We start from the raw sequence: 6,322 nt of genomic DNA, 5'->3' as shown, positions 1-6,322 counted from the left end.
GACCCCTGGTTCTGGACTCACCAGCCAGGGGAACCATCCTGCATCTATCCTGTCAAGCCCTGTAAGAATTTTGTCCGTTTCAGTGAGATCACTTCTCATTCTTCCAAACTCTAAAGAATATAGACCTAGGCCTAGAAATTCAGTGTCGCCACGTTTGGGGCGCTACAGCTGGGTGTTCGCTAAATTTAGCGGCCGGCGCAACTTAGCGCCACCTTTGCCGAAATTGAGTTGCATCGTCCCAAGAGGTTGCTGCTGCGCTAAAGCAGGCGGTGCACGACTATCATAAGGCGCTAAGCTGGCGAGCCGAGGCGCTACCACCGAGGGCGGGCGCAGCGCAGGTGCAGCGAGTTATTGATTGAAGGCAGACACGCTGGCGCTGGTCAGCTCTTAAAGGGGGAGGGTCGATTTGGATTGCACCCACACCCTGCACACTGCAGCCCTGAATCTAGGCCTAAACAGAGCTGCTTCAAGAACGCTACGCCCACGACTATGGAGAAGGCCAGGGAGCGAGCGCAGCGCTTCAGCGAGGGTGCCCTGAGGCTACTGGTTGGTGCAGTGGAGCGCAGGTGACCTGTCCTCTTCCCTGACAGTGGCAGGAGGCTGCTGCCCAGCGAGTACAGAAAAGCCTGGAGGGAGGTGGCAAACAGAGTGACCTCCAACAGCTTGGTCCCCAGGACCCCCATGCAGTGCAGAAAAAAGTTCAACGACCTCACTCGGGTTGTCAGGGTGAGTACCCTTTCCAGTATCCTCTTCATCCCTGCATGGGCACCTCACTTTACGGCCAAAGGGTCCTGTAAGCCCCAATGCCCAGCCCTCATCCAACAGCTATGGGACTCCCATGAAAATCACATGCACATTCACCACTTTACACACTGTCGGGCTATTCGACCATGGGAGACAGTGCAGGCAAGATGAGGGTTTGACACTGTCAGGGCTATTCGACCATGGGAGACAGTGCAGGCAAGATGAGGGCTTGACACTGTCAGGGCTATTCCAGCATGGGAGACAGTGCAGGCAAGATGAGGGCTTGACACTGTCAGGGCTATTCCACCATGGGAGACAGTGCAGGCAAGATCAGGGCTTGACACTGTCAGGGCTATTCCATCATGGGAGACAGTGCAGGCAAGATCAGGGCTTGACACTGTCAGGGCTATTCCACCATGGGAGACAGTGTAGGCAAGATCAGGGCTATTCCACCATGGGAGACAGTGCAGGCATGATCAGGGCTTGACACTGTCAGGGCTATTCCACCATGGGAGACAGTGCAGGCAAGATCGGGGCTTGACACTGTACTCAGAGGCCGTCCTTTCTCTTGCAGGGCAAGCTGGCCTACAATCGGAGGCAGCAGCGACGGACCGGGGGAGGCCGTCCTGACCTTAAAGACCTGAGCGACCTGGAGCAGCGAGTGGAGCGGATAATGGGAGGCCGGCTGATTGGCCCCATCGCCACTGGAGATGCTGACCCCATTCTGGACAGCAATGGTAAGATCATTACCTTTTTGACCTCTCTCTTTCCACTTGTGCCTTACACCAGCATCCTTTGCCACTCTCAAACCAATGCAGTGCCTCCCTCGCTGCCGCCCTGTCCTCACTCTAAAGCAACTCCTGTGCCTCCCTGCTTTCAGATGATGAATCGCCAGGTGAGGAGGCGGGCCCTCAAGCTGGCACTCCGACTGATTCGTAATTTGAGGAGAAGGAAGAGGAAGCCGGCCCATCAGTGCCACCCTCAGCCGAGGCAGCCCATGGCCATGATGGGGACACGTCTTCCCTGGAGGGGAGCAGGGTGGAAGGGTCTGATGACGGTGAAGCTCCGGGGCCCAGCGGGCTGCAGCAACACGGGAGGGGTGGGGAAGCTCGGCGGCCTTCCCCGCGGAGGGTGAGTGCGGCCTCCAGTCCTGCTGCGGTGAGCGCAGAGGAGGTGCGGCTCCTTGGTGAAATGGGTGCCCAGGCTGAGCGCAGGCACATTGGCTGCAGTGGCAAGGATGCCTGACTCCATAGAGACACTGGCAAGGAGTATTCAGGAATTCAGGGCAGCACAGGGCAGGAGTCTGCAGAACTTCGGGGCAGCACAGGCCAGGAGTCTGCAGGACTTCGGGGCAGCACAGGCCAGGAGTCTGTAGGACTTCGGGGCAGCACAGGCGGCTTCCAGCCAAGTGCTTAGTCGTGCCATGCAATCACTGGCTGGTCTGATGCAGACACAGATCAGGGCCACACGGGCAGTAACTGCTGCCACCCTCGCTGGATCGGCCAGGAATACTCGGGGCCCTCGCCACGCCGCAGCAGCCCAGCAGTCTGTGCTTCAGCAGATTGCTGCGCATGCTTCAGTGCTGTCCCGTGCGAGTGCCAGTGTATCGGCCGACCAGGGAGTGCCTGTGCTCTGTCAGGTGCTGCCAACACTGTTACTCCTCCACTGCAGCTGCCACCACCCGTAGGACAGACTGCTGCCGCCCATGCAGTGTTGGAGCAGTCAGGAGCCGGGCCCTCCAGGCCCAGAGCTGGTTCAGGCCATCCCCCAAGGGCATCTGCCGACTCACCATCTCACCCTCAGCAGCCTTCCCCCAGCCTTGCTGCAGCCACTGGGGTCCCATTGAGGAGGAGCTGCAGGGCGGGAAGGGGCAAATCGCGCAAGCGAGGCGGATCACCCTCGCAGGCGAAAAAGTAGAAGGTGTGGCAAAATGTTTTTTTTATATATGAAGGCCGACAATGTTGTGTTTCTTTTTATATGAAGGCCGACAATGCTGTGTTTGTTTTTTATCTGAAGGCCGAGGATCATAGTTATTTTTGTTTAACTGTTTTTTTCATTTTCTCCAGGTTGTGAGAGCCAGTTATGTGTCTGACTGTTTTTTGGGGGGTTTCTCTGTATTTGTTTGTCATGCGGGACGGGCACAGAGTTTGTAAAATAAGAAATTGTCTTTATTCAGATTGTCCATGTTTGCACTTTGAACTATTTGTTGCCTTGACCGGCTGAGGGTTTGCGGAGCGGCTTCATTCATATTCTTTCAATATCACAAGCCATTCCCTGAGAGGGGGCCTAGAACCGACTTGCAATAAGCCGCTGATGGATGGCCCTTGCACTTTGTGCCTCCCTCCCATCTTGGTGCTCCTCCTCCTCCTCTGGTGGTCCTCCAATGTCTGCTGGCAGTGGCTGAGTCCTGAGGATAGCCAGGTTGTGCAGCATGCAGCACACTACAACGAAATGGGAGACTCACTCAGGCGAGTACTGAAGGGCTCCCTCGGAATGGTCAAGACAGCGGAACCGTTGCTTGAGCACGCCGATTGTGTGCTCAATGATGTTCCTGGTCGCTTGATGGCTGTCATTGTATCGTTCTTCAGCAGGGGTGCTGGGTGCACGGAGCGGGGTCATCAGCCAGGTGCACAAAGGATAGCCCTTGTCCCCGACAAGCCAGCCTCCTGGGTGAGCCGGGGCTTCGAAAATGTCTGCCACAGAAGTCTGACGCAGGATGAAGGCATCGTGGCTGCTGCCTGGAAAGTGGGCATTGACAGCTAGTATGAGCTGCATGTGGTCACACACCAACTGGACGTTGAGCGAATGGTATCCCTTCCGGTTGCGGTAATCTTCGGCATTCTGTAGAGGTGCCCACAGAGCCACATGCGTGCAGTCAATGGCGCCCTGGACCATGGGGAAGCCCACTATTCTTGCAAATCCCATTGCACGCTCTTGCTGCTTGTCCGGGGTCATGGGGAAGGAGATGTACTGACGTCTCCTTCTGAAGAGGGCATTCGTCACCTGGCAGATGCAGCAATGTACCGCGAACTGGGAGATATTGGCAATGTCCCCAGTAGCGGATTGGAAGGAGCCGGTGGCTTAGAAGTTGAGAGCCACCATCACCTTCACTGCCACCGACAGAGACGTCCTGCTCCTCAGCTGTGGCTGCAGATCTCTCTGAAGCAGGTGGCAGATCTCAGTGACCACCTCCCTTCTGAATCGCAGCCTCTGAATACACTGCTCCTCAGACACGTTGAGATATGAGAACTGCTGGCGGTAGACCCTGGGTGGGTAAGGCATCCTGTGCCGACGCCTGTTGGCCCTTCTCCGTCTGGCCATGACTGGCACTCTCTCGGCGTCTCTGAGCCCCTTGAATGCAATGCAGAAACCCAACGTTTCCACCCATTGCAGCCCCCATTATATGTGGCGACTCAAGGCTATGGCACTGAAAGTTAAATCCAAGTGCAAAGCTCTGGCCTGAAGCCAGAAGTACCTGTGTGAGCGCTGAGTCAAAGCAGAAAGCTCTCTCCCTTTGTCTCTCTCCAAATCTCTCTCTCTCACACAGAAGGAGTGGAACAAAATGGCTGCCACAAAGAATGCAGGAAGAGTCCCCTTTACATAGCGCCCCCCGCGCCCCACAGCGACTGGGAACCGTTCCACTCAACCAGTCGCTGGGAGCACCAGGCACACAGAAGGGGGACGCCACTGAAGTTCCGGTTCGGGACGCACCAAGGGCGTTGCACCATCAAATGACGTCAGGTTCTGCGCGCGCAGCTGAGCGGGCGCTGCGGTTTTGCGCCGCCACCAAATCTTGACTGAAGTTCGTGAGAGGCGCAGATCTCGCCGCGCCCGGGCGCTAGCCACTTCACGCCCACTTCTCCTCCTCCTAAGGCGCTAGCGGGTGGCGCTAACAACTAAGTTTCTAGGCCCTAGTCTACTCAATCTCTCCTCATAGGACAATCCCCCCATCCCAGGAATCAGTCTGGTGAACCTTTGTTGCACTCCCTCTATGACAAGTAAATCCTTCCTTAGGTAAGGAGACCAAAACTGCAGACAATACTCCAGGTGTGGTCTCACCAGGGCCCTATATAATTGCAGTAAGACGTCTTTACTCTTAAACTCAAATCCTCTTGTAATAAAGGCCAACATACCTAATTGCTTGCTGTACCTGCATGTTAGCTTTCTGTGATTCGTGTACAAGGACACTCAGGTCCCTCTGAAGACCAACATTCCCCAATCTTTCACCATTGTATAATCCATTTTATTCTAAGTCTTATATTCAAGAGAAAAATATTTTGCCTGCAGTTCCTTGCAGGTGGTAAGTTTTGATACCACGTTATAAACGTGTATATGTGGAAGTGCAGATGTTGCAGTGGACGATTAAGCTATACCAAGACTAGATCTTCCATTGAATAAATGGCTTATTTGGCAGGTTTTGTGATTGTTGAAATATTTTTCCATCCAAGTGTGAATGGGAACTGGGAGGCACAGTGAGTTAGCAATATCCCTTCCACTGTTGAGGCTTGAGTATAATTTCAACACAGCATGGTGAGATGAAAGTGTTTTCTCTTGTCTGGCTGTGAAGTCTTGTAGCTGTGAGTTTGGGCAGTTTCAGCCTAGCCACTAGCGGGTGTAGGCCCATACAACATAACTGCCCACAATTTGATACTGAATTGTAGAAAATTTTCAACCGGCCTCAGGGAGATCCATGTGGAAAGTTAAAAAGAAAAATAATGAAGACTTGCATTTATACAGCGCCTTTTACAACCTCAGGATGCCGCAAAGTGCATTACAGCCAATAAAGTACTTTTAAAATGTAATCACTGCTGTAATGTAGGAAACGCGGCAGCCAAAATTGTGCACAACAAGGTCCCACAAACAGCAATGTAATGGTGACCAGATAATCTGTTTTTTGATGATGTTGATTGAGGCAAGGACACTGGGGAATAAATCACCTGCTCTTCTTCAAAATAGTCCCATGGGATCTTTTATGTCCACTTATAAGGGCAGACGGGGCCTCGGTTTAACATCTCATCCGCAAGACGGCACCTCCAACAATGCAGCAACCCCTCAGTACTGTACTGGAGTGTCAGCCTAGATTTCTGTGCTCAAGTCGCTGGAAACATAGAAACATAGAAGATAGGAGCAGGAGTAGGCCATTCGGCCCCTCGAGCCTGCTCCGCTATTCAATGTGATCATGGCTGATCATTCAAATTCAGTACCCGGTCCCTGCTTTCTCCCCATATCCCTTGATCCCTTTAGCCTTAAGAAATATATCCAACTCCTTCTTGAATATATTTAATGTATTGACCTCTACTGCCTTCTGTGGTAGAGAATTCCACAGGCTCACCACGCTCTGGGTGAAGAAATTCCTCCTCATTTCTGTCCTAAATGGCCTACCCCTTATCCTTAGACTGTGACCCCTGGTTCTGGACTCACCGACCATCGGGAACATCCTTCCTGCATCTAGTCTGTCCAGTCCTGTCAGAATTTTATAAGTTTCAATGAGTTCCCCCCTCATTCTTCTAAACTCCAGCGAGTACAAGCCCAATCGACCCAATCTCTCCTCATACGTCATTCCTGCCATCCCAGGTAT

Source organism: Somniosus microcephalus, chromosome 1 (genome assembly GCF_052327205.1).
Source record: "Somniosus microcephalus isolate GS21.2 chromosome 1, FLI_Smic_1.0, whole genome shotgun sequence".
NCBI lineage: Eukaryota > Metazoa > Chordata > Chondrichthyes > Squaliformes > Somniosidae > Somniosus > Somniosus microcephalus.
This window is presented reverse-complemented; position numbering follows the sequence as displayed.